We start from the raw sequence: 27,446 nt of genomic DNA, 5'->3' as shown, positions 1-27,446 counted from the left end.
CTGTATTCTAAGTATTCCACTTATGCCCACTTAATCCACGAAACATTTAGTGGGCTGTCCACTTCTTCCCAGCAAGCAGTGGTGGGATTAAGTGGGATTGTGGTGGGACTCCCAACTACAGTCCCACCTGCAGCTCTAGTATCATATATAGGGAAATCTTGGTCGCACCTCATGCCAGATCCTCTCTTTTGGTTGTAACCAGGGTAATCGTCTTTGGAAAAATAGTCCATCTTAAACATAACAAGTGCAGACTCAGAGGCTAATTGCTCGATCTCCCAACTGCGGTACGGATGTCCCGTCTTGTGAGTGACGTGGATTTCACCATCAGGACGAAGCAGGTGGATTGCATTGCGGAAGAAAGCCTCCACGAGCTGCTTGTGCGAACTGCACGTAGAAGCAAAAGATTAATAACAAGAGAAATTTTAAGATGCAACCCCAATTGATATGAACCGTTCATTGCAAATGATCAAACAACTGACAATACTATTACCTCTTGGGCGTGAAATTTGAAGTGAAGATGCACCGGGAATAGGAACTTAATGAAATTTAATGTGAAGATATTTGCAATGACAAAAACCAGAGAACCGCAAGGGCAAAGAGTGCGTGCGTACTCAATCATGTGCTGTTGGGTCTCGCTTCCAGTGAAAACAGCATGAGGGAAATTGAACACGATGCGATCGAAGCGATTGAGTTTCAGATGGGCGTGACTCTTCATCTCTGTCGCATCGATACCATGCAAAATTATGGCGCCCATCCTTTTGAGCCATGTTACATTTGATGCCGCATAGCTGTAAGATTCCAACCGGGCTCACACTCCTTTCCATTAATTTTGCAATCAACAGAAATACAGAAGTTCAATTCAATATGTCTCTAGGGACTAAGCCCAAAATAAAACGACCACCAGAACCGAAATAGGACTGAAAGGGGGAGAGCGAGCTGGAGCATCGCCAGGAAACCCACAACGAGAAGACCCTAAAACCGATCAGCCGCCATGGGGCGAAAACCTGACGACACTAACAAGCTACTATCCTAGACAACAAAATATAAAGATGAAACTACGCAGCCACCCAGGAGGGGCATAAAGCAACCATGAGTCAACCACTGACAAACACCAGAACAGGCATCAAACCCCAGTGGTATCGATGAAACTGGCGAGATGACCAAGCTAACCGATCTGAACTCCATCTCTATCCCTCAGCATCATCCTCCCCTGTGTGTACGACCTGTCTGCCAGAGCCGCTGCCGCAAAAGCCAGTCTTTTCACCCTAGCCTGGAACCTCGTCCTATCATCTTCTTTCAGCAATCCTGCCCAGTACAACATAAAAGAACAAGCACTGAAAACAGCCTCCAGCGGAGTATGAGCATTGTACTTATCAAAAGTAACTTTGTTTCCGAGGCACCAAACCCCCCAGCAAATCGCAGCGATAATCATCATATAAAATTTCTTTTCGCCTGGAAAGAATTTATAAAGCCACGCCCAACATTGCCACAGAGATCGGGGGCAACAAGAAGCCCCAACTGTTATACCCAAGACCTGTTGGGGAACATAGCAGAATTTTAAAATTTTTTACGCATCACCAAGATCAATCTATGGAGTCATCTAGCAACGAGGGAAAGAGGAGTGCATTGAAGGAAATATTCCCTAGAGGCAATAATAAAGTTATTATTTATTTCCTTATATCATGATAAATGTTTATTATTCATGCTAGAATTGTATTAACCGGAAACATAATACATGTGTGAATACATAGACAAACAGAGTATCACTAGTATGCCTCTACTTGACTAGCTCGTTAATCAAAGATGGTTATGTTTCCTAACCATGGACAAAAGAGTTGTTATTTGATTAACGAGGTCACATCATTAGTTGAATGATCTGATTGACATGACCCATTCCATTAGCTTAGCACCCGATCGTTTAGTATGTTGCTATTGCTTTCTTCATGACTTATACATGTTCCTATGACTATGAGATTATGCAACTCCCGTTTGCCGGAGGAACACTTTGGGTGCTACCAAACGTCACAACGTAAATGGGTGATTATAAAGGAGCATTACAGGTGTCTCCAAAGGTAGATGTTGGGTTGGCGTATTTCGAGATTAGGATTTGTCACTCCGATTGTCGGAGAGGTATCTCTGGGCCCTCTCGGTAATGCACATCACATAAGCCTTGCAAGCATTGCAACTAATATGTTAGTTGTGAGATGATGTATTACGGAACAAGTAAAGAGACTTGCCGGTAACGAGATTGAACTAGGTATTGGGATACCGACGATCGAATCTCGGGCAAGTAACATACCGATGACAAAGGGAACAACGTATGTTGTTATGCGGTCTGACCGATAAAGATCTTCGTAGAATATGTAGGAGCCAATATGGGCATCCAGGTCCCGCTATTGGTTATTGACCGGAGACGTGTCTCGGTCACGTCTACATTGTTCTCGAACCGTAGGGTCCGCACGCTTAAGGTTTCGATGACAGTTATATTATGAGTTTATGAGTTTTGATGTACCGAAGGAGTTCAGAGTCCCGGATGAGATCGGGGACATGACGAGGAGTCTCGAAATGGTCGAGACGTAAAGATCGATATATTGGACGACTATATTCGGACATCAGAAAGGTTCCGAGTGATTCGGGTATTTTTCGGAGTACCGGGTAGTTACGGGAGAAGTAATGGGCCTTGATGGGCTTTAGTGGGAAGAGGAAAAAGGCTGCTGCGCCCCCCCTCCCCTCTAGTCCGAATTGGACTAGGGAAAAGGGGGCCGGCCACCTTTCCTACTCCTCCACTTCCTTCTCCCTTCCTCCCCTCTTGGTGGACTCCTACTAGGGCATTATTTTTGCTCCGATCTACCACTATCGTTTTGGGGTTATGCATTAGAGACAGCTGCATTCACGTTAAAAGGGCACCATCTAAATATGTTGAGACGACACCGTATGAACTGTGGTTTGGCAAGAAACCTAAGCTGTCGTTTCTTAAAAGTTTGAGGTTGCAATGCTTATGTGAAAAAGTTTCAACCTGATAAGCTCAAACCCAAATCGAAGAAGTGCGTCTTCATAGGATACCCAAAGGAAACTGTTGGGTACACCTTCTATCACAAGATCCAAAGGCAAGACATTCGTTGCTAAGAATGGATCCTTTCCAGAGAAGGAGTTTCTCTCGAAAGAAGTGAGTGGGAGGAAAGTAGAAAACTTGATAAGGAAATTGTACCTTCTCCCTTATTGGAAAGTAGTTCATCACAAAAATTTGTTCTTGTGACTACTACACCAATTAGTGAGGAAGCTAATGATGATGATCATGTAACTTCAGATCAAGTTACTACCGAATCTCGTAGGTAAATCAGAGTGAGATCCGCACCAGAGTGGTACGGTAATCCTGTTCTGGAAGTCATGTTACTAGACCATGACGAACTTGCGAACTATGAGGAAGCGATGATGAGCCCAGATTCCGCGAAATGGTTTGAGGCCATGAAATCTGAGATATGATCCATGTATGAGAACAAAGTTTGGACTTTGGTTGACTTGCCCGATGATCAACAAGCAATTGAGAATAAATGGATCTTCAAGAGGAAGACGGACGCTGATAGTAGTGTTACTATCTGCAAAGCTAGAATTGTCGCAAAAGGTTTTCGACAAGTTCAAGGTGTTGACTACGATGAGAGCTTCTCACTCGTATCTATGCTTGAGTCTGTCCGAATCATGTTAGTAATTGCCGCATTTTATGAAATCTGGCAAACGGATAAACAAAACTGCATTCCTTAATGGATTTATTAAAGAAGAGTTGTATATGATGCAACCAGAAGGTTTTGTCAATCCAAAAGGTGCTAACAAAGTGTGCAAACTCCAGCGATCCATCTGTGGACTGGTGCAAGCATCTCGGAGTTGGAATATACGCTTTGATGAGTTGATCAAAGCATATAGTTTTATACAGACTTGCGGTGAAGCCTATATTTACAAGAAAGTGAGTGGGAGCACTACATCATTTCTGATAAGTATATGTGAATGACATATTGTTGATCGGAAATAATTTAGAATTATTCTGTAAAGCATAAAGGAGTGTTTGAAAGGAGTTTTTCAAAGAAAGACTTCGGTGAAGCTGCTTACATATTGAGCTCCAAGATCTATAGAGATAGATCAAGACGCTTGATAAGTTTTTTCAATGAGTACATACCTTGACAAGATTTTGAAGTAGTTCAAAATGGAGCAGTCAAAGAAAGAGTTCTTGCCTGTATTACAAGGTATGAAGATGAGTAAGACTCAAAGCCCGACCACGGCAGAAGATAGAAAGAGAATGAAAGTCATTCCCTATGCCTTGCCATAGGTTCTATAAAGTATGTCATGCTGTGTACCAGATCTATTGTATACCCTGCATTGATTTGGCAAGGAGTACAATAGTGATCTAGGAGTAGATCACTGGACAGCGGTCAGAATTATCCTTAGTGAAATAAGGATATGTTTCTCGATTATGGACATGACAAAAAGGTTCGTTGTAAAGGGTTACGTCGATGCAAGTTTTTGACACTGATCCAGATGATTCTAAGTCTCAATCTGGATACATATTGGAAGTGGGAGCAATTAGCTAGAGTAGCTCCGTGTAGAGCATTGTAGACATAGAACTTGCAAAATACTTACGGATCTGAATGTGACAGACCCGTTGACTAAAATTATCTCACAAGCAAAACATGATCACACCTTAGTACTCTTTGGGTGTTAATCACATAGATATGTGAACTAGATTACTGACTCTAGTAAACCCTTTGAGTGTTGGTCACATGACGATGTGAACTATGGGTGTTAATCACATGGTGATGTGAACTATTGCTATTAAATCACATGGCGATGTGAACTAGATTATTGACTCTAGTGCAAGTGGGAGACTGAAGGAAATATGCCATAGAGGCAATAATAAAGTTATTATTTATTTCCTTATATCATGATAAATGTTTATTATTCATGCTAGAATTGTATTAACCGGAAACATAATACATGTGTGAATACATAGACAAACAGAGTGTCACTAGTATGCATCTACTTGACTAGCTCGTTAATCAAAGATGGTTATGTTTCCTAACCATGGACAAAAGAGTTGTTATTTGATTAACGAGGTCACATCATTAGTTGAATGATCTGATTGACATGACCCATTCCATTAGCTTAGCACCCGATCGTTTAGTATGTTGCTATTGCTTTCTTCATGACTTATACATGTTCCTATGACTATGAGATTATGCAACTCCCGTTTGCCGGAGGAACACTTTGGGTGCTACCAAACGTCACAACGTAAATGGGTGATTATAAAGGAGCATTACAGGTGTCTCCAATGGTAGATGTTGGGTTGGCGTATTTCGAGATTAGGATTTGTCACTCTGATTGTCGGAGAGGTATCTCTGGGCCCTCTCGGTACTGCACATCACATAAGCCTTGCAAGCATTGCAACTAATATGTTAGTTGTGAGATGATGTATTACGGAACGAGTAAAGAGACTTGCCGGTAACGAGATTGAACTAGGTATTGGGATACCGATGATCGAATCTCGGGCAAGTAACATACCGATGACAAAGGGAACAACGTATGTTGTTATGCGGTCTGACTGATAAAGATCTTCGTAGAATATGTAGGAGCCAATATGGGCATCCAGGTCCCGCTATTGGTTATTAACTGGAGACGTGTCTCGGTCATGTCTACATTGTTCTTGAACCGTAGGGTCCGCACGCTTAAGGTTTCGATGACAGTTATATTATGAGTTTATGAGTTTTGATGTACCGAAGGAGTTCGGAGTCCTGGATGAGATCGGGGACATGACGAGGAGTCTCGAAATGGTCGAGACGTAAATATCGATATATTGGACGACTATATTCGGACATCGGAAAGGTTCCGAGTGATTCGGGTATTTTTCGGAGTACCGGGTAGTTACGGGAGAAGTAATGGGCCTTGATGGGCTTTAGTGGGAAGAGGAAAAAGGCTGCTGCGCCCCCCTCCCCTCTAGTCCGAATTGGACTAGGGAAAAGGGGGCCGGCCACCTTTCCTACTCCTCCACTTCCTTCTCCCTTCCTCCCCTCTTGGTGGACTCCTACTAGGACTTGGAGTCCTAGTAGGACTCCACACCTGGCGCGCCTCTCCTATGGCCGGCCTCCTCCCCCTTGCTCCTTTATATACGGGGGCATGGGGGCACCTCTAGACACACAAGTTGATCATTGAGATCGTTCCTTAGCCGTGTGCGGTGCCCCCTGCCACCATATTCCACCTCGATCATATCGTTGTAGTGCTTAGCGAAGCCCTGCGTCGGTAGAACATCAAGATCGTCACCACGCCGTCGTGCTGACGGAACTCCTCCCCGAAGCTTTGCTGGATCGGAGCCCGGGGATCGTCATCGAGCTGTACGTGTGCTAAGAACTCGGAGGTGCCGGAGTAACGGTGCTTGGATCGGTCGGATCGGGAAGAAGACGTACGACTACTTCCTCTACGTTGTGTCAACGCTTCCGTTGCGATCTACCAGGGTACGTAGATCATACTCTCCCCCTCGTTGCTGTGCATCACCATGATCTTGCGTGTGTGTAGGAAATTTTTGAAATTACTACGTTCCCCAACATGCATCTACATACCCTTGTAGATCACGAGCGGAAGCGTTCAAGAGAACGGGGTTGATGGAGTCGTACTCGACGTGATTCAAATCACCGATGACCAAGTGCCGAACGGACAGCACCTCCGCGTTCAACACACGTACGGTTGGGAAGACGTCTCCTCCAACTTGATCCAGCAAGGGGAAGGAGAGGTTGATGAAGATCCAGCAGCACGACGGCGTGGTGGTGGAAGCAACGGTAATCTCGGCAGGGCTTCGCCAAGCGCTGGGAGACGGAGGAGTGTCACGGGAGGGAGAGGGAGAGGCCAGGGGCTTGGGTGCGCAGCCCTCCCTCCCCCCCTCCACTATATATAGGGTGCCTAGGGGGGGCGCCGGCCCTAGGAGATCCAATCTCATAGGGGGGCGGCGGCCAAGGGGGGTGCCTTGCCCCCCAAGGCAAGGGTGGCGCCCCCACCCCTAGTGTTTCTAACCCTAGGCGCAGGGGGAGGCCCAAGGGGGGGCGCACCAGCCCACTAGGGGCTGGTTCCCCTCCCACTTCAGCCCATGAGGCCCTCCGGGATAGGTGGTCCCGGTACAATACCGGTGACCCCCGAAACCTTCCCGATGGCCGAAACTGGACTTCCTATATATAAATCTTTACCTCCGGACCATTCCGGAACTCCTTGTGACGTCCGGGATCTCATCCGGGACTCCGAACAACTTTTGGGTTACCATGTGCTAATATCTCTACAACCCTAGCGTCACCGAACCTTAAGTGTGTAGACCCTACGGGTTCGGGAGACATGCAGACATGACCGAGAAGCCTCTCCGGTCAATAACCAACTGCGGGATCTGGATACCCATGTTGGCTCCCACATGCTCCATGATGATCTCATCGGATGAACCACGATGTCGAGGATTCAATCAATCCGTGTACAATTCCCTTTGTCAATCGGTACGTTACTTGCCCGAGACTCGATCGTCGGTATCCCAATACCTTGTTCAGTCTCGTTACCGGCAAGTCACTTTACTCGTACCGTAATGCATGATCCCGTGATCAACCACTTGATCACATTGAGCTCATTATGATGATGCATTACCGAGTGGGCCCAGAGATACCTCTCCGTCATACGGAGTGACAAATCCCAGCTCGATTCGTGCCAACCCAACAGACACTTTCGGAGATACCTGTAATGTACCTTTATAGTCACCCAGTTACATTGTGACGTTTGGCACACCCGAAGCACTCCTACGGTATCCGGGAATTGCACAATCTCATGGTCTAAGGAAATGATACTTGACATTCAGAAAAGCTACAGCAAACGAACTGCACGATCTTTGAGCTAAGCTTAGGATTGGGTCTTGTCCATCACATGATTCTCCTAATGATGTGATCCTGTTATCAATGACATCCAATGTCCATAGTCAGGAAACCATGACTATCTTTTGATCAACGAGCTAGTCAATTAGAGGCTCACTAGGGACGTGTTGTGGTCTATGTATTCACACATGTATTACGATTTCCGGATAACACAATTATAGCATGAACAATAGACAATTATCATGAACAAAGAAATATAATAATAACCATTTTATTATTGCCTCTAGGGCATATTTCCAACAGTCTCCCACTTGCACTAGAGTCAATATTCTAGTTACGTTGTGATGAATCAAACACCCATGCTGTTCTGGTGTTGATCATGTTTTGCTCTAGGGAGAGGTTTAGTCAACGGATCTGCTACATTCAGGTCCGTATGTACTTTACAAATCTCTATGTCTCCATTTTGAACACTTTCACGAATGGAGTTGAAGCGACGCTTGATATGCCTGGTCTTCCTGTGAAACTTGGGCTCCTTGGCAAGGGCAATAGCTCCAGTGTTGTCACAGAAGAGAGTCATCGGGCCCGACGCATTGGGTATGACTCCTAGGTCGGTAATGAACCCCTTCACCCAGACTGCTTCTTGTGCTGCCTCCGAGGCTGCCATGTACTTCGCTTCACATGTAGATCCCGCCACAACGCTTTGCTTGCAACTGCACCAGCTTATTGCCCCACCATTCAAAATATACACGTATCCGGTTTGTGACTTAGAGTCATCCAGATCTGTGTCGAAGCTAGCATCAACGTAACCCTTTACGACGAGCTCTTTGTCACCTCCATAAACGAGAAACATTTCCTCGGTCCTTTTCAGGTACTTCAGGATATTCTTGACCGCTGTCTAGTGTTCCATGTCGGGATTACTTTGGTACCTTCCTACCAAACTTACGACAAGGTTTACATCAGGTCTGGTACACAGCATAGCATACATGATAGACCCTATGGCCGAGGCATAGGGGACGACACTCATCTTTTCTCTATCTTCTGCCATGGTCGGGCATTGAGCCGTGCTCAATCTTGTACCTTGCAATACAGGCAAGAACCCCTTCTTTGACTGATCCATTTTGAACTTCTTCAATATCTTGTCAAGGTACGTACTCTGTGAAAGACCAATGAGGCGTCTCGATCTATCTCTATAGATCTTGATGCCTAATATATAAGCAGCTTCTCCAAGGTCCTTCATTGAAAAACACTTGTTCAAGTAGGCCTTTATGCTTTCCAAGAATTCTATATCATTTCCCATCAACAGTATGTCATCCACATACAATATGAGAAATGCTACAGAGCTCCCACTCACTTTCTTGTAAATGTAGGCTTCTCCATAAGTCTGCATAAACCCAAACGCTTTGATCATCTCATCAAAACGAATGTTCCAACTCCGAGATGCTTGCACCAGCCCATAAATCGAGCGTTGGAGCTTGCACACCTTGTCAGCATTCTTAGGATCGACAAAACCTTCCGGCTGCATCATATACAATTCTTCCTTAAGGAAACCATTAAGGAATGTTGTTTTGATGTCCATTTGCTATATCTCATAATCATAGAATGCGGCGATTGCTAACATGATTCGGACGGACTTCAGCTTCGCTACGGGTGAGAAAGTCTCATCGTAGTCAACCCCTTGAACTTGTCGATAACCCTTAGCGACAAGCCGAGCTTTATAGATGGTCACATTACCATCCGCGTCTGTCTTCTTCTTAAAGATCCATTTATTTTCTATGGCTCGCCGATCAACGGGCAAGTCATTCAAAGTCCATACTTCGTTTTCATACATGGATCCTATCTCAGATTTCATGGCTTCCAGCCATTTGTCGGAATCTGGGCCCGCCATCGCTTCTTCATAGTTCAAAGGTTCACCGTTGTCTAACAACATGATTTCCAAGACAGGGTTGCCGTACCACTCTGGTGCGGAACGTGTCCTTGTGGACCTACGAAGTTCAGTAGCAACTTGATCTGAAGTTTCATGATCATCATCATCAACTTCCTCTCTAGTCGGTGCAGGCACCTCAGGAACATTTTCTTGAGCTGCGCCACTTACCGGTTCAAGAGGTAATACTTCATCAAGTTCCACCTTCCTCCCACTTATTTCTTTCGAGAGAAACTCTTTCTCTAGAAAGGACCCATTCTTGGCAACAAAGATCTTGCCTTCGGATCTAAGGTAGAAGGTATACCCAACAGTTTCTTTAGGGTATCCTATGAAGACGTATTTTTCCGACTTGGGTTCGAGCTTTTCAGTTTGAAGTTTCTTGACATAAGCATCGCATCCCCAAACTTTTAGAAACGACAGCTTAGGTTTCTTCCCAAACCATAATTCATACGGTGTCGTCTCAACGGATTTCGACGGAGCCCTATTTAAAGTGAATGCGGCAATCTCTAAAGCATAGCCCCAAAATGATAGCGGTAAATCGGTAAGAGACATCATAGATCGCACCATATCTAATAGAGTGCGATTACGATGTTCGGACACACCATTACGCTGAGGTGTTCCAGGCGGCGTGAGTTGTGAAACTATTCCACATTTTCTTAAGTGTGTGCCAAATTTGTGACTCAAGTATTCTCCCCCACGATCTGATCGCAAGAACTTGATTTTCCTGTCACGTTGATTCTCAACCTCACTCTGAAATTCCTTGAACTTTTCAAAGGTCTCAGACTTGTGTTTCATTAAGTAGACATACCCATATCTACTCAAGTCATCAGTGAGGGTGAGAACATAACGATAGCCACCGCGAGCCTCAACACTCATTGGACCGCACACATCAGTATGTATGATTTCCAATAAGTTGGTTGCTCACTCCATTGTTCCTGACAATGGAGTCTTGGTCATTTTACCCATGAGGCATGGTTCGCACGTGTCAAATGATTCATAATCAAGAGACTCTAAAAGTCCATCTGCATGGAGCTTCTTCATGCGTTTGACACCTATGTGACCAAGGCGGCAGTGCCACAAGTATGTGGGACTATCATTATCAATCTTACATCTTTTGGTATTCACACTATGAATATGTGTAGCATTACGCTCGAGATTCATTAAGAATAAACCATTCACCATCGGAGCATGACCATAAAACATATGTCTCATATAAATAGAACAACCATTATTCTCGGATTTAAATGAGTAGCCATCTCATATTAAATGAGATCCTGATACAATGTTCATGCTCAAAGCTGGCACTAAATAACAATTATTGAGGTTTAAAACTAATCCCGTAGGTAAATGTAGAGGTAGCGTGCCGACGGCGATCACATCGACCTTGGAACCATTCCCGACGCGCATCGTCACCTCGTCCTTCGCCAGTCTCCGCTTATTCCGCAGCTCCTGCTTTGAGTTACAAATGTGAGCAACCGCACCGGTATCAAATACCCAGGAGCTACTACGAGTACTGGTAAGGTACACATCAATTACATGTATATCACATATACCTTTAGTGTTGCTGGCCTTCTTATCCGCTAAGTATTTGGGGCAGTTCCGCTTCCAGTGACCACTTCCCTTGCAATAAAAGCACTCAGTCTCAGGCTTGGGTCCATTCTTTGGCTTCTTCCCGGCAGCTTGCTTACCGGGCGCGGCAACTCCCTTGCCGTCCTTCTTGAAGTTCTTTTTACCCTTGCCCTTCTTGAACTTAGTGGTTTTATTCACCATCAACACTTGATGTTCCTTTTTGACTTCTACCTCTGCTGATTTCAGCATTGAATATACCTCAGGAATGGTCTTTTCCATCCCCTGCATATTGAAGTTCATCACAAAGCTCTTGTAGCTCGGTGGAAGCGACTGAAGGATTCTGTCAATGACCGCGTCATCCGGGAGATTAACTCCCAGCTGAGTCAAGCGGTTATGCAACCCAGACATTTTGAGTATGTGCTCACTGACAGAACTATTTTCCTCCATCTTACAGCTGAAGAACTTGTTGGAGAATTCATATCTCTCGACCCGGGCATGAGCTTGAAAAACCATTTTCAGCTCTTCGAACATCTCATATGCTCCGTGTCTCTCAAAACGCTTTTGGAGCCCCGGTTCTAAGCTGTAAAGCATGCCGCACTGAACGAGGGAGTAATCATCAGCACGTGTCTGCCAAGCATTCATAACGTCTTGGTTCTGTGGGACGGGTGCGTCACCTAGCGGTGCTTCTAGGACATAATCTTTCTTGGCAGCTATGAGGATGATCCTCAGGTTCCGGACCCAGTCCATATAGTTGCTGCCATCGTCTTTCAGCTTGGTTTTCTCTAGGAACGCGTTGAAGTTGAGGACAACGTGGGCCATTTGATCTACAAGACATATTGTAAAGATTTTAGACTAAGTTCATGATAATTAAGTTCATCAAATTACTCAATGAACTCCCACTCAGATAGACATCCCTCTAGTCATCTAAGTGAAACATGGTCCGAGTCAACTAGGCCGTGTCCGATCATCACATGAGACGGACTAGTCAACATCGGTGAACATCTTCATGTTGATCGTATCTTCTATACAACTCATGCTCGACCTTTCGGTCTTCTGTGTTCCGAGGCCATGTCTGTATATGCTAGGCTCGTCAAGTCAACCTAAGTGTATTGCTGTGTAAATCTGGCTTACACCCGTTGTATTCGAACGTTAGAATCTATCACACCCGATCATCACGTGGTGCTTCGAAACAACGAACCTTCGCAACGGTGCACAGTTAGGGGGGACACTTTCTTGAAATTATTACGAGGGATCAACTTATTTAAGCTACCATCGTTCTAAGCAAATAAGATGTAAAACATGATAAACATCACATGCAATCAAACAGTGACATGATATGGCCAATATCATTTGCTCCTTTTGTTCTCCATCTTCGGGGCTCCATGATCATCGTTGTCACCGGCATGACACCATGATCTCCATCATCATGATCTCCATCATCGTGTCTTCTTGAAGTTGTCTCGTCATCTATTACTTCTACTACTATGGCTAACGCTTTAGCAATAAAGTAAAGTAATTACTGGACGTTTATGTTGACACACAGGTCATAAATAAATAAAGACAACTCCTATGGCTCCTGCCGGTTGTCATACTCATCGACATGCAAGTCGTGATTCCTATTACAAGAACATGATCATCTCATACATCACATATATCATTCATCACATCCTTTGGCCATATCACATCACAAAACACTTGCTGCAAAAACAAGTTAGACGTCCTCTAATTGTTGTTGCAAGTTTTTACGTGGCTGCTATAGGTTTCTAGCAAGAACGTTTCTTACCTACGCCAAAACCACGACGTGAATTGCCAATTTATATTTACCCTTCATAAGGACCCTGTTCATCGAATACGATCCGACTAAAGTGTGAGAGACAGACACCCGCCAGCCACCTTATGCAACTAGTGCATGTCAGTCGGTCAAACCGGTCTCACATAAGCGTACGTGTAAGGTTGGTCCGGGCCGCTTCATCCCACAATGCCGCCGAATCAAGATAAGACTAGTAACAGCAAGATAATTGACAATATCGACACCCACAACTGCTTTGTGTTCTACTCGTGCATAGTAACTACACATAGACCTAGCTCATGATGCCACTGTTGGGGAACGTAGCAGAATTTTAAAATTTTCTACGCATCACCAAGATCAATCTATGGAGTCATCTAGCAACGAGGGAAAGAGGAGTGCATCTACATACCCTTGTAGATCATGAGCGGAAGCGTTCAAGAGAACGGGATTGATGGAGTCGTACTCGACGTGATTCAAATCACCGATGACCAAGTGCCGAACGGACAGCACCTCCGCGTTCAACACACGTACGGTTGGGAAGACGTCTCCTCCAACTTGATCCAGCAAGGGGAAGGAGAGGTTGATGAAGATCCAGTAGCACGGCGACGTGGTGGTGGAAGCAACGGTAATCTCGACAGGGCTTCGCCAAGCGCTGGGAGACGGAGGAGTGTCACGAGAGGGAGAGGGAGAGGCCAGGGGCTTGGGTGTGCAGCCCTCCCTCCCCCCACTATATATAGGGTGCCTAGGGGGGGCCGGCCCTAGGAGATCTAATCTCCTAGGGGGCGGCGGCTAAGGAGGGTGCCTTGCCCCCCAAGGCAAGGGTGGCGCCCCCACCCCTAGGGTTTCTAACCCTAGGCGCAGGGGAGGCCCAAGGGGGGCGCACCAGCCCACTAGGGGCTGGTTTCCCTCCCACTTCAGCCCATGGGGCCCTCTAGGATAGGTGGCCCCACCCGGTGGACCCCCGGGACCCTTCCGGTGGTCCCGGTACAATACCGGTGACCCCCGAAACCTTCCCGATGGCCGAAACTGGACTTCCTATATATAAATCTTTACCTCCGGACCATTCCGGAACTCCTCGTGACATCCGGGATCTCATCCGGGACTCCGAACAACTTTCGGGTTACCGTGTGCTAATATCTCTACAACCCTAGCGTCACCGAACCTTAAGTGTGTACACCCTACGCGTTCGGGAGACATGCAGACATGACCGAGAAGCCTCTCCGGTCAATAACCAACAACGGGATATGGATACCCATGTTGGCTCCCACATGCTCCACGATGATCTCATTGGATGAACCACGATGTCGAGGATTCAATCAATCCGTATACAATTCCCTGTGTCAATCGGTACGTTACTTGCCCGAGACTCGATCGTCGGTATCCCAATACCTTGTTCAGTCTCGTTACCGGCAAGTCACTTTACTCATACCATAATGCATGATCCCATGATCAACCACTTGATCACATTGAGCTCATTATGATGATGCATTACCGAGTGGGCCCAGAGATACCTCTCCGTCATACGGAGTGACAAATCCCAGTCTCGATTCGTGCCAACCCAACAGACACTTTCGGAGATACCTGTAATGTACCTTTATAGTCACCCAGTTATGTTGTGACGTTTGGCACACCTAAAGCACTCCTACGGTATCCGGGAGTTGCACAATCTCATGGTCTAAGGAAATGATACTTGACATTCACAAAAGCTACAGCAAATGAACTACACGATCTTTGAGCTAAGTTAGGATTGGGTCTTGTCCATCACATCATTCTCCTAATGATGTGATCCCGTTATCAAGGACATCCAATGTCCATAGTCAGGAAACCATGACTATCTTTTGAGCAACGAGCTAGTCAACTAGAGGCTCACTAGGGACGTGTTGTGGTCTATGTATTCACACATGTATTACGATTTTCGGATAACACAATTATAGCATGAACAATAGACAATTATAATGAACAAAGAAATATAATAATAACCATTTTATTATTTCCTCTAGGGCATATTTCCAACAAGACCCCCCATACAGTTCGGGCAAGTGGACATGTAAAAAATAGATGATTAGCATCTTCCATGCTATTGCAAAAGGAGCAGGCAGGATTTCCAGGCCAGTTCCTTTTCCACAAGTTATCTCGTGTAAGCACGGCATTTTGAAACAACTGCCACATGAAGATTTTGATTTTTAAAGGAATGCTGGCTTTCCAAATCCATTTGTAATTCGGACCAGCTAAATCCCTTTCTAGCCACTCATAAACTGATTTGGTGGAAAACCTCTTCTTCTTATTAAGGCTCCATGTAACTACATCAGGGGAGGTGTTCAGGGTATATTTTTTAGCCTCAGCAACAACCCAATCCCACTGATTATTAACCTCTCCAAACAGTCTACGTCTGAACCCCAGTTTGTAGTTTTTCGTCACAAACTCAGCAATAGTCGCATCCTGATCATGGCATATACTATATAAAACAGGCAACTTATCTCACAAAGGTTTTTTCATCCAGCCATGGGTCGTGCCACACCCTAGCCAGATTACCATTATTGATCTGGATAGCCCTTCCAGCCATATATGTCTCCTTGACTTTCATTATAGCCTTCCAGCAAGGAGAATCCGAAAAGCGGCTACGAATATTAGCTACAGTTCTGTTTTTAAATTATTTGGCACGAATAATACGTTGCCACAGCCCATCACTAGTCTCGAGCTTCGACCACCATTTAGTTAAGAGGCTAATATTTTGCTTATGGAGATCTTTGAGACCCAATCCCCCAATACTTTTGGATCGGCAAACCCTAGCCCATTTCACCATATGATAAGCACGCTTCTTATTTTTTCTCCTCCAAAAAAATCTTCTATGGTGCTTATCCATTTTGTCAATAAAGGTTTTATTGAACAAAAACATTGACATAAGATATGATGGGATTCCATCTAGACTAGAATTCAACAGGGTTAATCTAGCCCCAGATGATGCCGAATATGCAATCCAAGCATCAAGTTTTTTTATCATCTTAGCATCCAAAAAATCCAACTCTATATTTTTCAAAGTGGAGTAAGTGATCGGGGCACCTAGGTATCTCATAGGTAATTTCCCCACCTGACACCCAAACATCTCAGCGTATGTTGAATCAATCTCATTATCCCCACCTATAACAACAATCTCACTCTTATCAAAGTTAATTTTCAACCCCGACATTAGTTCAAACAAGTATAGTAGGAGTTTAACATTGACAGCCTTGGTAATATCATGCTCGAAGTAGATAACAGTATCATCCGCATATTGTAAAATACCCACACCATTCTCAATCAGATCAGAGGCCAACCCTTTAATGAGACCATTTTTTTGGGCAGAAGTCATCATCTTAGTTAGGCATTCTGCCGCAAGATTAAAGAGGAAAGGAGAGTGTGGATCTCCCTGCCTGACCCCTTTCGCGCTTTGAATATAAGGACCCAACTCATCATTGATTTTAACACTAACCGTCCCATTCTTAAGAATTTGAGCTACCCAATCACACCATTTTTGGTTAAACCCACGTTTTTCATGACATTCAAGCAGGAACTCCCAATTGACTTTGTCATAGGCTTTCTCGAAGTCAAGCTTAAGAACAACCCCAACCTATTTTTTAACATGAGTATGGTGCAAAACTTCACGCAAAGATAATATGCCATCTACTATATGCCTCCCTTTGATGAATGCGTTTTGCTGAATGCTGAATAGTTTATAAGCATACTTACTGGCCCTAATGTCCATAACCTTGGTAATAAGTTTGTATGGACAACGAAGCAAACATATTGACCTATATTGCTGGATCTTACTAGCGTCAGCAGATTTCGGTAGAAGGGTAATAATGCCATAATTCAACCTTTGCACATCCAGTCTCCCTTCATAAAACCATTCAAATAATGCCAATAAGTCCTGGGCTACAACATCCCAACAATGTTGATAGAATTCAACAGGTATATTATCCGGTCCAGGGGCACGGTTAGATTTCATATCAAAAAGGGCCTTTTTAATTTCATCAATAGAAAAAGGTCGTGTCAAGTCATCATTATCCTCAGGAGTAATTTTCTCCTCTTGTGACCAAAGGTTTTCATCTATATGACATAGATTACCAGGGGCTGGTCCAAAAAGATTTTTATAGTACTCGTAGCATGAGCTAAGAGGTTTTTAGTCCCTTCGATAATAGTTGCTCCACACTTCAGTGAAACCATCGAATGTTTCCTACGTCTCCCATTGGCCACTTTATGGAAAAAAACCAGTATTATTGTCTCCTTTTAGCAGCCACCTCTCATTAGAAAATTGGTGCCAAAAAAGCTCTTCCTCCACATACATATTATTCAGTTCATTCAATATTTCCAGCTTTCTGGTATAAGCCTCACCACACAGCCCAACAGTTTCCTCAAGCTTTTCCAATTCTTGCAATTCAAGTTTGATAATATTTCTCTTAATCTTGTTGTGCCCAAAAATGTTAGAACCCCACCCTTTAAAAAACTTCTTAACTCTTTTCAGTTTAATATTCAGGGTATCTATGGGATCATCAGTATACACAGGTTTCGACCAAATATCAGCAACCAAAGGTAGGAAGGTTGGGTTATTCAGCCAGTTATTATCAAATCTAAAGCACCTATTCCCTGGTGCTCTAGTTGCAGCCCTCCCCCCATCCAACAACAGGGGATTGTGATCAGTTAGGTCCTTAACTAATTTGTTAACCGAGACAAGAGGATATAAGTCCTCCCATTCAGGTGACATTAAAACTCTATCCAGCTTCTCCAGAGTGGGATTCTCCTGCTTGTTCGACCACGTGTACACCCCTCCAGACATGCAGATCTCCCTAAGCCCAAGCAAGTGGATGACAGAATTAAAAACATCCGAGAAATGAGACATGGGCGTCTTTTTATTCTTCTCACCGCTGTGACGAAGAATATTAAAATCCCCACCCACTAAGTAAGGGATCTGAGTGGCATGACACATATGAGATAATTCAGCAATAAACTCGGGCTTACTCTCATCCTGGGCTGTTCCATATACTACCATCAAGGACCAGCAACCTGTCCATGGAAGAGGATCACATAACACAGATCAATAATTCTAGAAATGACACCTTTTCTTTTTTCTTTTTGCGAGGGTCTACAGATGACATTTGAAACACCCTGATCCCTCTGTGCTTAAGGTAAGCAGCAAGCAGGTGCAGGCTGGTGCATTGCGATGAATGAAAGAGGTAAATGATCGAACCTTTGGAGTCAAGGGACGTGGCGACGAGGTTCTTGTTGGAAAACGTAGTAATTTCAAAAAAAATCCTACGCACACGCAAGATCATGGTGATGCATAGAAACGAGAGGGGAGAGTGTGATCTACGTACCCTTGTAGATCGACAACGGAAGCGTTTGGTTGATGTAGTAGTACGTCTCCAGGGCCTGACCGATCAAGCACCGAAACTACGGCACCTCCGAGTTTTAGCACACGTTCAGCTCGATGACGATCCCCGGACTCCGATCCAGCAAAGTGTCGGGGAAGAGTTCCGTCAGCACGACGGCGTGGTGACAATCTTGATGTACTACTGTCGCAGGGCTTCGCCTAAGCACCGCTACAATATTATCGAGGACTATGGTGGCAGGGGGCGCCGCACACGGCTAAGAATATGATCACGTGGATCAACTTGTCTTCCTCTGGGGTGCCCCTGCCTCCGTATATAAAGGCTCAAGGGGGGTGCGGCCGGCCTAGAGGTGGCGCGCCAGGAGGAGTCCTACTCCCTCCGGGAGTAGGATCCCCCCCCCCCAATCCTAGTTGGAATAGGATTCGCGGAGGGGGGAAAAGAGAAAGGGGGGCCGGCCCCCTCTCCTTGTCCTATTCAGACCAAGGGAGGGGAGGGGCGCGCGGCCCATCTCAGGCTGCCTCTTCTCTTTTCCACTAAGGCCCACTAAGGCCCATATAGCTCCCGGGGGGTTCCGGTAACCTCCCGGTACTCCGGTAAAATCCCGATTTCACCCGGAACACTTCCGATATCCAAACATAGGCTTCCAATATATCAATATTTATGTCTCGACCATTTAGAGACTCCTCGTCATGTCCGTGATCACATCCGGGACTCCGAACAACCTTCGGTACATCAAAACGTATAAACTCATAATATAACTGTCATAGAAACCTTAAGCGTGCGGACCCTACGGGTTCGAGAACAATGTAGACATGACCGAGACATGTCTCCGGTCAATAACCAATAGCGGGACCTGGATGCCCATATTGGCTCCTACATATTCTACGAAGATCTTTATCGGTCAGACCGCATAACAACATACGTTGTTCCCTTTGTCATCGGTATGTTACTTGCCCGAGATTCGATCGTCGGTATCCAATACCTAGTTCAATCTCGTTACCGGCAAGTCTCTTTACTCGTTCTGTAATACATCATCTTGCAACTAACTCATTAGTTGCATTGCTTGCAAGGCTTAAGTGATGTGCATTACCGAGAGGGCCCAGAGATACCTCTCCGACGATCGGAGTGACAAATCCTAATCTCGAAATACGTCAACCCAACATGTACCTTTGGAGACACCTGTAGAGCACCTTTATAATCACCCAGTTACGTTGTGACGTTTGGTAGCACACAAAGTGTTCCTCCGGCAAACGGGAGTTGCATAATCTCATAGTCATAGGAACATGTATAAGTCATGAAGAAAGCAATAGCAACATACTAAACGATCGGGTGCTAAGCTAACGGAATGGGTCATGTCAATCACATCATTCTCCTAATGATGTGATCTCGTTAATCAAATGACAACTCATGTCTATGGCTAGGAAACTTAACCATCTTTGATCAACGAGCTAGTCAAGTAGAGGCATACTAGTGACACTCTGTTTGTCTATGTATTCACACATGTATTATGTTTCCGGTTAATACAATTCTAGCATGAATAATAAACATTTATCATGAAATAAGGAAATAAATAATAACTTTATTATTGCCTCTAGGGCATATTTCCTTCAGTCTCCCACTTGCACTAGAGTCAATAATCTAGATCACATCACCATGTGATTAACATCGATAGTTCATATCATCATGTGATTAACACCCATAGGTCACATCGCCATGTGACCAACACCCAAAGGGTTTACTAGATTCAGTAATCTAGTTCACATCGCTATGTGATTAATACCCAAAGAGTACTAAGGTGTGATCATGTTTTGCTTGTGAGATAATTTTAGTCCACGGGTCTGCCACATTCAGATCCATATGTATTTTGCAAATTTCTATGTCAACAATGCTCTGCTCAGAGCTACTCTAGCTAATTGCTCCCACTTTCAACATGTATCTAGATTGAGACTTAGAGTCATCTAGATTAGTGTCAAAACTTGCATCGATGTAACCCTTTACGACGAACCTTTTTTTCACTTCCATAATCGAGAAATATATCCTTATTCCACTAAGGATAATTTTAACCGCTGTCCGGTGATCTACTCCTAGATCCCTATTGTACTCCCTTGCCAAAATCAGTGTAGGGTATACAATAGATCTGGTACACAGCATGGCATACTTTATAGAACCTATGGCCAAGGCATAGGGAATGACTTTCATTCTCTTTCTATCTTCTGCCGTGGTCGGGCTTTGAGTCTTACTCAATTTCACACCTTGTAACACAGGCAAGAACTCTTTCTTTGACTGTTCTATTTTGATCTACTTCAAAATCTTGTCTAGGTATGTACTCATTGAAAAAACTTATCAAGCATTTTGATCTATCTCTATAGATCACGATGCTCAATATGTAAGTAGATTCACCGAGGTCTTTCTTTGAAAAACTCCTTTCAAATACTCCTTTATGCTTTGCAGAATAATTCTACATTATTTTCGATCAACAATATGTCATTCACATATACTTATCAGAAATGTTGTAGTGCTCCCACTCACTTTCTTGTAAATACAGGCTTCACCGCAAGTCTGTATAAAACTATATGCTTTGATCAACTTATCAAAGTGTATATTCCAACTCCGAGATGCTTGCACCAGTCCATAGATGGATCGCTGGAGCTTGCATATTTTGTTAGCACCTTTAGGATTGACAAAACCTTCTGGTTGCATCATATACAAATCTTCTTTAAATCCATTCAGGAATGTAGTTTTGTTTATCCATTTACCAGATTTCATAAAATGCGGCAATTGCTAACATGATTCGGACAGACTTAAGCATAGATACGAGTGAGAAACTCTCATCGTAGTCAACACCTTGAACTTGTCGAAAACCTTTTTCGACAATTCTAGCTTTGTAGATAGTGACACTACTATCAGCGTCCGTCTTCCTCTTGAAGATCCATTTATTTTCTATGGCTCGCCGATCAACGGGCAAATCCATCAAAGTCCATACTTTGTTCTCATACATGGATCATATCTCAGATTTCATGGTCTCAAACCATTTCACGGAATCTGGGTTCATCATCGCTTCCTCATAGTTCGCAAGTTCGTCATGGTCTAGTAACATGACTTCCAGAACAGGATTACCGTACCACTCTGGTGCGGATCTTACTCTGGTTTACCTACGAGATTCGGTAGTAACTTGATCTGAAGTTACATGATCATCATCATTAGCTTCCTCACTAATTGGTGTAGTAGTCACAAGAACAGATTTATGTGATGAACTACTTTCCAATAAGGGAGAAGGTACAATTACCTTATCAAGTTTTCTACTTTCCTCCCACTCACTTCTTTCGAGAGAAATTCCTTCTCTAGAAAGGATCCATTCAAAGCAACGAATATCTTGCCTTCGGATCTGTGATAGAAGGTGTACCCAACATTTTCTTTTGGGTATCCTATGAAGACGCACTTCTCCGATTTGGGTTTTAGCTTATCAGGTTGAAAGTTTTTCACATAAGCATTGCAACCTCAAACTTTAAGAAACGACAGCTTAGGTTTCTTGCCAAACCATAGTTCATACGGTGTCATCTCAACGGATTTAGATGGTGCCCTATTTAACGTGAATGCAGCTATCTCTAATGCATAACCCCAAAAAGATAGTGGTAGATTGGTAAGAGACATCATAGATCGCACCATATCTAATAAAGTACGGTTATGACGTTCGGACACACCATTACATTGTGGTGTTCCAGGTGGCGTGAGTACTGAAACTATTTCACATTGTTTTTAACTGAAGGCCAAACTCATAACTCAAATACTCTTCTCTATGATCGGATCGTAGAAACTTTATTTTCTTGTTACGATGATTTCCACTTCACTCTGAAATTCTTTGAACTATTCAAATGTTTCAAACTTGTGTTTCATCAAGTAGATATGCCCATATCTGCTCAAATCATCTGTGAAGGTTAGAAAATAACGATACCCGCCGCGAGCCTCAACACTCATCGGATCACATACATCCGTATGTATTATTTCCAATAAGTCAGTTGCTCGCTCCATTGTTCCGGAGAACGGAGTCTTAGTCATCTTGCCCATAAGGCATGGTTCGCAAGCATCAACTGATTCATAATCAAGTGATTCCAAAAGCCCATCAGCATGGAGTTTCTTCATGCGCTTTACACCAATATGACCTAAATGGCAGTGCTACAAATAAGTTGCACTATCATTATTAACTTTGTATCTTTTGGTTTCAATATTATGATTATGTGTATCACTACGATCGAGATCCAACGAACTATTTTCATTGGGTGTGTAACCATATAAGGTTTTATTCATGTAAACAGAACAACAATTTATTCTCTTACTTAAATGAATAACCGTATTACAATAAACATGATCAAATCATATTCATGCTCAACGCAAAAACCAAATAACACTTATTTAGGTTCAACACTAATCCCGAAAGTATAGGGGAGTGTGCGATGATGATCATATCAATTTTGGAACTACTTCCAACACACATCGTCACTTCACCTTTAACTAGTCTCTGTTTATTCTGCAACTCCTGTTTCGAGTTACTACTCTTAGCAACTGATCCAGTATCAAATACTGAGGGGTTGCTATAAACACTAGTAAAGTACATATCAATAACATGTATATCAAATATACTTTTGTTCACTTTGCCATCCTTCTTATCCGCCAAATACTTGGGGCAGTTCTGCTTCCAGTGACCAGTCCCTTTGCAGTAGAAGCACTTAGTCTCAGGCTTAGGACCAGACTTGGGCTTCTTCACTTGAGCAGCAACTTGCTTGCTGTTCTTCTTGAAGTTCCCCTTCTTCCCTTTGCCCTTTTCTTGAAACTAGTGGTCTTGTTAACCATCAACACTTGATGTTTTTCTTGATTTCTACCTTCGTCGATTTCAGCATCACAAAGAGCTTGGGAATTGTTTCCGTTATCCCTTGCATATTATAGTTCGTCACGAAGTCCTACTAACTTGGTGATGGTGACTAGAGAATTCTATCAATCACTATTTTATCTGGAAGATTAACTCCCACTTGATTCAAGTGATTGTAGTACCCAGACAATCTGAGCACATGCTCACTGCTTGAGCTATTCTCCTCCATCTTTTAGCTATAGAACTTGTTGGAGACTTCATATCTCTCAACTCGGGTATTTGCTTGAAATATTAACTTCAACTCCTGGAACATCTCATATGGTCCATGACGTTCAAAACGTCTTTGAAGTCCTGATTCTAAGCCGTTAAGCATGGTGCACTAAACTATCAAGTAGTCATCATATTGAGCTAGCCAAACGTTCATAACTTCTGCATCTGCTCCTGTAATAGGTCTGTCACCTAGCGGTGCATCAAGGAAATAATTCTTCTGTGTAGCAATGAGGATAAACCTCAGATCACGGATCCAATCCGCATCATTGCTACTAACATTTTTCAACACAATTTTCTCTAGGAACATATCAAATAAACACAGGGAAGCAACAACGCGAGCTATTGATCTACAACATAATTTGCAAAATACTACCAGGACTAAGTTCATTATAAATTTAAAGTTCAATTAATCATATTACTTAAGAACTCCCACTTAGAAAGACATCCCTCTAATCTTCTAAGTGATCACGTGATCCAAATCAACTAAACCATGTCCGATCATCACGTGAGATGGAGTAGTTTCATTGGTGAACATCACTATGTTGATCATATCTACTATATGATTCACGCTCGACCTTTCGGTCTCTGTGTTCCGAGGCCATATCTGTATATGATTGGCTCGTCAAGTATAACCTGAGTATTCCGCGTGTGCAATTGTTTTGCACCCGTTGTATTTGAACGTAGAGCCTATCACACCCGATCATCATGTGGTGTCTCAGCACGAAGAACTTTCGCAACGGTGCATACTCAGGGAGAACACTTCTTGATAATTAGTGAGAGATCATCTTATAATGCTACCGTCAATCAAAGCAAGATAAGATGCATAAAAGATAAACATCACATGCAATCAATATAAGTGATATGATATGGCCATCATCATCATCTTGTGCTTGTGATCTCCATCTTCGAAGCACCGTCGTGATCACCATCGTCATCGGCGCGACACCTTGATCTCCATCGTAGCATCGTTGTCGTCTCGCCAATCTTATGCTTCCACGACTATCGCTACCGCTTAGTGATAAAGTAAAGCATTACATTGCATTGCATACAATAAAGCGACAACCATATGGCTCCTGCCAGTTGCCGATAACTCGGTTACAAAACATGATCATCTCATACAATAAAATTAGCATCATGTCTTGACCATATCACATCACAATATGCCCTGCAAAAACAAGTTAGACGTCCTCTACTTTGTTGTTGCAAGTTTTACGTGGCTGCTACGGGATTAAGCAAGAACCAATCTTACCTACGCATCAAAACCACAACGATAGTTTGTCAAGTTGGTGCTGTTTTAACCTTCGCAAGGACCGGGCGTAGCCACACTCGGTTCAACTAAAGTTGGAGAAACTGTCACCCGCAAGCCACCTATGTACAAAGCACGTCGGGAGAACCGGTCTCGCGTAAGCGTACGCGTAATGTCGATCCGGGCCGCTTCGTCCAACAATACCGCCGAACCAAAGTATGACATGCTGGTAAGCAGTATGACTTATATCGCCCACAACTCACTTGTGTTCTACTCGTGCATATTACATCAACACATAAAACCTAGGCTCGGATGCCACTGTTGGGAAACGTAGTAATTTCAAAAAAAATCCTACGCACATGCAAGATCATGGTGATGCATAGCAACGAGAGGGGAGAGTGTGATCTACGTACCCTTGTAGATCGACAACGGAAGCGTTTGGTTGATGTAGTCGTACGTCTCCATGGCCCGACCGATCAAGCACCGAAACTACGGCACCTCCGAGTTTTAGCACACGTTCAGCTCGATGACGATCCCCGGACTCCGATCCAGCAAAGTGTCGGGGAAGAGTTCCGTCAGCACGACGGCGTGGTGACGATCTTGATGTACTACTGTCGCAGGGCTTTGCCTAAGCACCGCTACAATATTATCGAGGACTATGGTGGCAGGGGGCGCCGCATACGGCTAAGAATATGATCACGTGGATCAACTTGTCTTCCTCTGGGGTGCCCCTGCCTCCGTATATAAAGGCTCAAGGGGGGTGCGGCCGGCCTAGAGGTGGCGCGCCAGGAGGAGTCCTACTCCCTCTGGGAGTAGGATCCCCCCCCCAATCCTAGTTGGAATAGGATTCGCGGAGGGGGGAAAAGAGAAAGGGGGGCTGGCCCCCTCTCCATGTCCTATTCGGACCAAGGGAGGGGAGGGGTGCGCGGCCCATCTCAGGCTGCCTCTTCTCTTTTCCACTAAGGCCCACTAAGGCCCATATAGCTCTCGGGGGGTTCCGGTAACCTCCCGGTACTCCGGTAAAATCCCGATTTCACCCGGAACACTTCCGATATCCAAACATAGGCTTCCAATATATCAATCTTTATGTCTCGACCATTTCGAGACTCCTCGTCATGTCCGTGATCACATCCGGGACTCCGAACAACCTTCGGTACATCAAAACGTATAAACTCATAATATAACTGTCATAGAAACCTTAAGCGTGCGGACCCTACAGGTTCGAGAACAATGTAGACATGACCGAGACATGTCTCCGGTCAATAACCAATAGCGGGACCTGGATGCCCATATTGGCTCCTACATATTCTACGAAGATCTTTATCGGTCAGACCACATAACAACATACGTTGTTCCCTTTGTCATCGGTATGTTACTTGCCCGAGATTCGATCGTCGGTATCCAATACCTAGTTCAATCTCGTTACCAGCAAGTCTCTTTACTCGTTCCATAATACATCATCTCACAACTAACTCATTAGTTGCATTGCTTGCAAGGCTTAAGTGATGTGCATTATCGAGAGGGCCCAGAGATACCTCTCCGACGATCGGAGTGACAAATCCTAATCTCGAAATACGTCAACCCAACATGCACCTTTGGAGACACCTGTAGAGCACCTTTATAATCACCCAGTTACGTTGTGACGTTTGGTAGCACACAAAGTGTTCCTCCGGCAAACGGGAGTTGCATAATCTCATAGTCATAGGAACATGTATAAGTCATGAAGAAAGCAATAGCAACATACTAAACGATCGGGTGCTAAGCTAACGGAATGGGTCATGTCAATCGCATCATTCTCCTAATGATGTGATCCCGTTAATCAAATGACAACTCATGTCTATGGCTAGGAAACTTAACCATCTTTGATCAACGAGCTAGTCAAGTAGAGGCATACTAGTGACACTCTGTTTGTCTATGTATTCACACATGTATTATGTTTCCGGTTAATACAATTCTAGCATGAATAATAAATATTTATCATGAAATAGGGAAATAAATAATAACTTTATTATTGCCTCTAGGGCTTATTTCCTTCAGTTCTCGCCAGTGCCGAACACGGTGGCGAGGACCAACGAGAAGGAGAGGTCCCCGTCTCCGACGATCAGGATGCTCTGCGCCGAGGAGTGGTGCTTCAGCCACTTCACCTCCTTCTCGTCCTTCTTCCCCTGCACGGTGATGGCCTGCGCCACCTCCACCACCGGCGACGCCATTCCTCTCCACCGCCGAGAACGAGGCCACAGCTATGTGTCAGCACTCAGCAATGTGTGTGATGAGGTGAGAAAGAAAGTTGACTCGGGTCAAGTTCGGATGAGACCGAGGGCTTTTTGTTTATAGATGGTGGGGAGATGAAGGGCTAGCTAGTGTAGCTAGCTGCATTTGTGACTAGATTATCGATGGCACGCGTTGTCATGCCCGTCTATTTTTTCAATGAAATGATAGAATTTCTATAAATATATAGTCATAAAACATAGTGGCAGAAAAACATTGAAGTTACATTTGTATATTGGACGACCGTAAAAGATTCAAGTAATGCAATGGTGGGAG

General features: G+C 44.1%; 1 pseudogene; it reads right to left on the bottom strand.

Moving 5' to 3' along the window:
* Positions 1-20: 20 nt before the first annotated feature.
* Positions 21-27,112, bottom strand: LOC147971909 (uncharacterized protein At4g26485-like; annotated as a pseudogene).
* Positions 27,113-27,446: the final 334 nt, after the last annotated feature.

This window comes from Triticum urartu, chromosome 5A (assembly GCF_056163025.1).
Source record: "Triticum urartu cultivar PI428250 chromosome 5A, HENAU_Tu73, whole genome shotgun sequence".
Lineage (NCBI taxonomy): Eukaryota > Viridiplantae > Streptophyta > Magnoliopsida > Poales > Poaceae > Triticum > Triticum urartu.
This window is presented reverse-complemented; position numbering and strand designations above follow the sequence as displayed.